Raw genomic sequence first — 8,673 nt, 5'->3', positions numbered from 1 at the left:
CAGACTCGGTTCAGTTATCGGTGTTTTTGAGTGTTTATTGACTCAGAGCCCGTGGAAATTGGATCAGTGCGAATGTAGCACTTGATGAAGAACTCATAAGAAGTTATGTAGTTCCATGATAATCTCGAGATACCAGGGGGTAATACTCGAAGACGGATCAAAGTAGAGGTTGGATTGGGGTATTGCTCTACAGAAGACAAGTGATTAGACTTGCACGAGAAATGGTATTTAAAGGAGAACATGGTCGGAACCACAATTGCAAAAGGCCAGATCCCAGATATACGATGAATTTATACCAAAGGAATAATTAACTTAAGAGAAGCTTTAATGATAATATCTACATCGTGTCCATGGGCATGAACACAAGGTTTAAGGTCGACTCCCACTTCTCCAATGCATAACCTTTCATTCACTTCTCGCTTTGATAAAGGCATTAGTGTTGAAAGTTTTACCTGGTGAAATACTAGATGAGTATGAATCGTGAAAACTTCCGAGTTCACACATATAAGGGAAGGCATAGGTTCAACCCGTCAGGGTATCGTGGAATCATATACCACAAATTTCAAGAATAATAACACAAGCTCGATAGTAGAGCATGCTTGAGAAAGCAGAGGATACAATTTACCAAAGGCAGGATATATCCGAGGAAAAGCTCACAGGCTTATTGAATATGAAGGACGCTGTCAGATAAAATGCAACAAAGGATCTGGTGGTCCACAAGGGATCTGATGTGAGCATCGGTACTCAACTACAGGAAGAAGAATGCAAGGATATCGGATTATAGAAACATCTGACTAACTCATAGCTCAAATACAAAGGAATTATGATTTCCAAATGAAGGGATCAGAAGCAAACGCTCTGATTAAGGATGGATAAGCTAAGCAGGCTTAGGGGTACAATTGATGGTGATTTGATTGGTCGAGAACCAGCCCATGTTTAAAATGACGTCTGAGCTAGAAGGATGAATTCTAGGACCTGATTGAGGATTGCGAGCCTTCGCAACTTGTCGAATCAATGGACTCAAAATGATAGTGTCAAAGGATGCCAATAAGATTACTAGACTTATGAAATTAACCATAATGCAAGCGAGCACGAATTTCAAGAACAACAGGCTGTTGAGGATTTTCTGAAGATTGAATGGTATTTCGAAGACTGATGTGAAATACTTGAAACAACTGTGGATGAGCAAATACTCAATAAGTGCGAGAACTTATTCGTATGGGTATTCAAGTGGCAAAGAACTGCAAGGCAGTGGCACGAAGTATTCTCGGAACAATAGAGAATTTCGGGGTATCTTGTAATAACAAGATCAACTGGAAATAAAAGTAAGAATGACAAGTGCATGTAGCTATCTATAGGGGTAGCGATGATAGGGAATTGCAAGCATAGCACAAAGTCTCAGAGAGATCGGAGAATCTGCATCTTCTGGTGCAGCTGGCGATCATTGCTGATAGGCTGGCTTCCGGCGAGCAGACGCATTCTCGAGAACCTCAAAGTTAGATTTTAGTAAAACGTTCCCGAATAGAAGAGAGTTCAGAGTCCCGGAGTAAGATCGAGGAGTAAAAGATCCTAATACCACCCAGATGGCGACGTGGGCCCGTAATGGCAATGCACCGACCATGTTAGTAAAGGTTTTGTCAATGTCGTAGACTCGACTTCGGCCAAGGAGTGTGGAAGAGGGGGATTCCTACAGGCAGTCGGCTCTGATACCAACTTGTGACGCCCCCGATTTGACCGTACACTAATCATGCCGCAACATGTGTACGATCAAGATCAGAGGACTCACGGGAAGATATCACAACACAACTCTACAAATAAAATAAGTCATACAAGCATCATATTACAAGCCAGGGGCCTCGAGGGCTCGAATACAAGAGCTCGATCATAGACGAGTCAGCGGAAGCAACAATATCTGAGTACAGACATAAGTTAAACAAAGTTTGCCTTAAGAAGGCTAGCACAAACTGGGATACAGATCGAAAGAGGCGCAGGCCTCCTGCCTGGGATCCTCCTAAACTACTCCTGGTCGTCGTCAGCGGGCAGACACGTAGTAGTAGGCACCTCCGGGTCGTCAGCGGGCATCACGTAGTAGTAGGCACCTCCGGTGTAGTAGGGGTCGTCGTCGACGGTGGCGTCTGGCTCCTGGGCTCCAACATCTGGTTGCGACAACCAGGTAGAAGGGATAGAGGGAAAGAAGGAGAAAGCAACCGTGAGTACTCATCCAAAGTACTCGCAAGCAAGAAGCTACACTACATATGCATGGGTAAATGTGTAAAGGGCCATATCGGTGGACTGAACTGCAGAAAGCCAGAATAAGAGGGGGATAGCTAATCCTTTCGAAGACTACGCTTCTGGCAGCCTCCGTCTTGCAGCATGTAGAAGGGAGTAGACTGAAGTCCTCCAAGTAGCATCATATAGCATAATCCTAACCGATGATCCTCCCCTCGTCGCCCTGTGAGAGAGCGACCACCGGTTGTATCTGGCACTTGGAAGGGTGTGTTTTATTAAGTATCCGGTTCTAGTTGTCATAAGGTCAAGGTACAACTCCAAGTCGTCCTGTTACCGAAGATCACGGCTATTCGAATAGATTAACTTCCCTGCAGGGGTGCACCACATACCCCAACACGCTCGATCCCATTTGGCCGGACACACTTTCCTGGGTCATGCCCGGCCTCGGAAGATCAACACGTCGCAGCCCCACCTAGACCAACAGAGAGGTCAGCACGCCGGTCTAAACCTAAGCGCCCAGGGGTCTGGGCCCATCGCCCTTAGCACACCTGCACGTTGCGAACGCGGCCGAAAGCAGACCTAGCCTAGTGGCCTTCCAGTCCAATCCGGCGCGCGCCACTCAGTCGCTGACGTCACGAAGGCTTCGGCTTGATACCACGACGCCGGGATACCCATAACTACTCCCGCGTAGATGGTTAGTGCGTATAGACCAAATGGCCAACTCAGATCAAATACCCAGATCTCGTTAAGCGTGTTAAGTATCCGCGAACGCGACCAGGGCCAGGCCCACCTCTCTCCTAGGTGGTCGGAACCTGCCCTGTCGCTCCGCCTCAAAGATCCACTCGCGGGTGCTCCTCAAGCCGACCCGTCTTTAGTCACCACATGTATCATGTATAAAGTATATAGTATATACCCGTGATCAACTCCCGAGTGATCACGGCCCGATAGTATAGCATGGCAGACGGACAAGGATGTAGGGCCACTGTTGATAAACTAGCATCCTATACTAAGCATTAGGATTGCAGGTAAAGGTAACAACAGTAGTAGCAAGGACAGGCTATGCATCAGTATAGGATTAACGGGAAGCAGTAACATGCTACACTACTCTAATGCAAGCAGTATAGAGAAGAGTAGGCGATATCTGGTGATCAAAGGGGGGGCTTGCCTGGTTGCTCAGACAAGAAGGAGGGTCGTCGTCGACGTAGTCGATCACAGGGGCATCAGCGGCAGTCTCGGGGTCTACCGGAAAAGTAACGGAGGGGGAACACAATAAATAACAGAGCAATCAAAGCATAACATGACAAACGTGGTGCTAGAGGTGATCTAACGCAGGGATAGGTGATACCGGCGAAGGGGAGAAACATCCGGGAAAGTATTCCCGGTGTTTCGCGTTTTCGGACAGATGAACCGGAGGGGGAAAGTTGCGTGTTTGCTATGCTAGGAATGTGTGGCGGACGAACGGGGAGTGATCCGGATTCGTCTCGTCGTTCTGAGCAACTTTCATGTACAAAGTTTTTTCATCCGAGCTACGGTTTATTTTATATGATTTTTCAAAGTTTTAAACAATTTCTAAAATTTTCTGAATTTATTTATTATTTCAAAATTAAAGGTGAAATTGCTAAGTGTACCCACAGCTTGTACACAACAATGTACTAAAGGGGCTGACAGGTGGGGTCCAGTTGACATCCCAGTCAACAGTCAACTGGGACCGTTGACTGGACAAAGGGGTCTAGTGGGACCCTCCTGTCAATGACTAGGCTAGTCCAGTCAGCAGTTTCACTTGGTCAAACTAGACAGCAGGCCCACCTGTCATTGGCTATACTGTTAATTAACAGTAGTTAATTAGGTTAAGTAGTTAATTAGGTTAATTAAATTAGGATTAATTAAGTTAATTAATTAATATTAATTTATTTTTATTTTTTTTAATTCCTTTTTTTGGTGCGGGTCCACATGGCAGTGGCCCGAACCGGCCGCAGCTGGGCACCCGTGGCTGCATAGGGCGCCGGCGGCCACTGCGGTCGTGCACGCCGTGGGCAGCAGGGGGCGGCCGGGGTAGGGGCGGAGCAGAGCAGCACGGCGGCAGGTGGGGCACGGCAGGGGGCGCGCGAGCACGCGGGAGCAAGCAGCAGCAGCAGAGCGGGGCCGCCAACGTGGGGCGCCGTCGAGCGCGGCGGCCAGCCGCAGCAGCGGGGACCGAGGCGGGGCGAGGGGCATGGCCCCGAGCGGCTTGCGCGGGTGCGGGACGGTGAGCAGCGGGCGCGGGGGGCTCTCCGTGCGGCGCAGCGGGGCGAGGCCACTACGGCGACGGGGCTCGCCCGGCCCGACTGGCCTGGCGCCGGCTGGACGGAGGAGGGCGCATGCCAGGGCAAGGGAAAGGGGCAGAGTCGGGACGGCGGACGGCGCGGAAGCTCACCGCGGGAGCGTGGGGTCTAGGCAACGACGCGCGGGGAGCGGCTTGGGGAGGAGGTCAAGGAGGTCGGCGGTTTGACGGGGAGGCAGGCCGGCGAGGGAGTCCGGGCGGCGATGGACGAGGGCGAGGCGATGCGGCGTCGCGGCGATGGGGTCGGGAGCGGCTGTTGCCCCCCGATCCAGATCCGTTTGTGGGAGGGGGAGCGATGAGCGAGAGGGGTTGCGGGGGCGCGAGGATGAGGGTGGAGGTCCGGCGGCGGCGGGCGTCGCCAGGGAGGCGGCGGCGTCCGAGCCCTCCCCTTTCTCGATCCAGATCGGGATCGATGGGGGGGTGGAGGAGAGACGTGCGGGAGTGGGGAGTGGGCTAGGTCACGGGGGGGAGGGGGGGGTTAGGTAGTGGGGTGGCTTGGTCCGAGTGGGCCGGCCAGTTGGGCCGAGGCCCAGGTGGGCCAAGGGGGACTTTTATTCTTTTTTTTGTTTTGTTTTGTTTTCTCTTTTGTATTTTCTTTTTTTTCTTTTATTTCTTTTCCTTTCTGTTTTAATTCAATTTAAAATATTTATGCATTTTATAAAACTGTATCTTCTACACCATAATTATCTATATAATATTTAGTACAAACCGAACATTTTTATTTTAATGTTTGAAAACTTTATTGTTTTCCTGTAATTAAATTTTGAATCTGTTTCGGTTTTGAATTATCTAGGGTTTATCAACAGTAACCGAGGCGACGTGGCATCATTAGCGGGGGATCACTGTAGCTTAATTATCCGGGCGTCACACCCAAAGTCAGGATGGCCGCGCCCAGTACGTCCCCGATGAAGAGGCCGACGACCGTGCTGACTACAACCATGGTGATTCGTGGCATGAAGACGATGACATCTATGTCGAAGGTGATGGTGATGAAGATGAAGGCAATGATGTTGATATTAGTGGCGAGCCATTGTTCATCGACGAGCTCACCCAAAGAGCGGAAGCACAAAAGAAGCGGAAGAGCATTCACACGGGTTCATATACACAAGATGAGGACAAGTTGATTTGCCAAGCTTGGATGGAGATTAGCCAAGATCCGAGGACCGGCGCGCAACAAAAGGGCATTGTTTTTTGGACAAGAGTCCACAAAACATTCCATGAAAGGAAGATGTTTGAGCCCTATCAAATTATAAGCAACCGTGGCATCGGCTCGATTAAAAAAAATGATTGTTCATCCAACAAGAGTGCAACAAGTATTGCGCCGCATTTGAGAGCGTTGAAGCACGGCCCGTGAGTGGTCTCGGCGTTGGGGGCATGGTATGCTCTCCTCTTTCTTGCCCTTTCCGTTGCTACGGCCATGAGACTTCGGCCGTGTATATGTTTGCATGTTCACTTTGTTGTTGATCATGTGGTGTAGGCATTTCAGTCTTTGGAGGCATTCAAGGCCCGGCACAATGACAAGCCATTCACTCTTACGCATTGTTGGACGATCATCAACAATTGCCCTAAGTTCAAGGACCAATACCATGAACTACAAAGGAAGAGAGGACTGAAGACAGCCAAGTTCGCCGGAGGTGGAGATGGCGAGGCATTGAAGAGGCCGAGGGGCAAGACCAACTCCAAGGTTGATGACATACGTGATGCCTCATCCATGGCATTGCATGACACTTTGCATGGCATGATGTCTCAAAAGGATGTGAGGGACGAGAAGAAGCGGCAAAGTAAGGACGAGCAAATGAAGCAATACCTAGACCTTCAAAGAAAGAAGCTTGAGATGAAGGAGGCGGCTAAGAAAAGGAAGATAGACATGGAGGAGGCGGCCCGACAAAGACAGCTCGACATGGAAGAGGCCGCCCGGCAAAGGCAGCTCGACATCGAGGCCGACAATGTCAAGGCCAGGCAGAGGCAGCTCGACATCGAGGCCACCAATGCCGCCACCAAAGCGAAGGAGGTGGCCCTTGCGATCATGAGCGTGGACTTGTCGAAGATGAGCGACAAGACGAGGGCCTGGTTTGAGGCCAAGCAGAAGGAGATGCTCGACGCCGAAGGCCTAAACTAGGTCGTCCGATCGGCGTGGCCGTTTTTTTGGAGGCTGGCATGGGTGCCGCCCGCCCATTGGGCCGCTGGCAGTGTGCCGACGAGAAAACATTCATTTTGGAGGCCGGCTGTGTTGCCGGTCGCTGGCTGTGTTGCCGATGAGGACAACTATTCATTTTGGAAGTTGTCTGTGTTGCCGGCCGCTGGCGGATGCCGATGATGGTCGTGTAGGGAGCTGGTTTTGTTGCCGGCGTGATGAACTGAGGTCGCGAACTGGGGCTTGGCATTTGAAACGTCACTTTTTTTTTAAATAGACGCGGGTAGAATGGAGCAAAAGGATGCGGCCGCGCGCTGGGCGCACGGCCACCGCATCTCAGGATAGGTCCGGACACGACCTCAAATCTATATCCAAATGAATAAAAACTAGACAAAACAAATGTCTGTTTGAGATCGTGTGGTGGAGTTGGCCTGATGATGCAGGATACGGTGGAAGGCGTGCCGATGCTGTATGAACTGTACTAGTGTTGGTACTTTTGCTTTGATGGGCCTGGGCTAGGACTGGAGCAATTGCCACTTGGTTGGTACAGGAGTTCGGTGGCAGCGACACTTTAATGCAGCATGGAAATAGGTCACTCGGATTGTGATAAAAAAAACTAGATGCATTCAAGGCCCTAAATCTTATCTGAAAGTGTTTTCCCCGAAAAAAGAGACTTATCTGAAAGTGCCAAATTAGTCTTGGTTTTTCGAAATTGCCCTATCTAGACGAAAGTGCAAGCAGAGACCAAGCTCCATAGAGTTCTTCATTTTTCTTCAGCGGAAATACCTTTTCCACATGTTAAAAAACTTTGAAAAAATACATGTAGACATACATTTGGTAGTATACATGTATAAAATTTCATGAACACATATATCATATGTGATGTACATAAAAAAGACAAACACACATTAAAATGAGCCTTTTCATGGTTGTATTTGGGCCAGATATTTGTCTTTTTCATGTAGCATGCAAAAAATCAAATTAGTTGATGAAATTTTATAAATACTTGAGGAATATGCATATGTATTTGTAGAATATTTTTTGAAACTTTTAAATATACTTTGATATTTTTTAACAGGTTCCATGGAGCTCAGCCTTTGCAATGTTGTTCTCCTGATCTAGGCCCCATTTATGGAGTAAGCTACTCCATCCGTCCCACAATATAAGAACGTTTTTAACACTACATTAGTGTTAAAAACGTTCATATATTGTGGAACGGAGGGAGTAGTATTTAACAAAGGTCCTATTCTCCACTAGCGCATTCTTACAGGCAAGCGTGGCACGTTGACCGCAGCCACGGCGACATGGGTCGTCGTAAAAATAAACAAATCTGGTCTCTTTTTAAACTTTAACATAAAATGAACCCAATCCAAAAACATTTCATAAAATGGCTCACTTTTGCATGACGTTTGGCCTGGGGCACCACTCTAGCGCCATCTAGCATGACGCCCCGGACCAGGGCGCCATGTTATCTATCATGGCACCCTAGCCATGGGTGTCATGAAAATAGATCATTTTGTGAAGAAGAAAAATTGAATTGGATTCATTTTGTGTTAAAGTTTTAAAAAATAGCGTTCATTTTGGTGGGCCCATCAGCCTCAACCGCTGTCGTGAAAGTTTGCAAAACGACCCTCTCCGACGACACCGAAGCGCGGTGACAACGATATATTTGCTCTGATGAGACGGACTCGCATGCTTCTAGCGACTGACCCACAAAAGTGTGCATCTCATTGAATCTGCATTAATCACTTCTTCCAGCCATTCCACGGTTCAATTCGACTCTCACATATATTCAAATCCTTAAAAACTTAACGAGAGTTAACTAGTTCTACATATATATGATTCCAAGTTTGTACATGGCAGTGGTAATTTGAGGTTAGGGTTTGAGTTCAAATGCCAGGGTCTGAAATGTCTTCTCTTAAAAAAAAGGGTTGCGATTCATCGATTGAAATGGATGAATTGTTGCCATTGTATTAATAGGAGCAAATGA

This window comes from Triticum urartu, chromosome 5 (genome assembly GCF_003073215.2).
Source record: "Triticum urartu cultivar G1812 chromosome 5, Tu2.1, whole genome shotgun sequence".
In the NCBI taxonomy this organism is placed as follows: domain Eukaryota; kingdom Viridiplantae; phylum Streptophyta; class Magnoliopsida; order Poales; family Poaceae; genus Triticum; species Triticum urartu.
The sequence above is the reverse complement of the archived record's forward strand: the minus strand, read 5'-3'. Positions refer to the sequence as shown.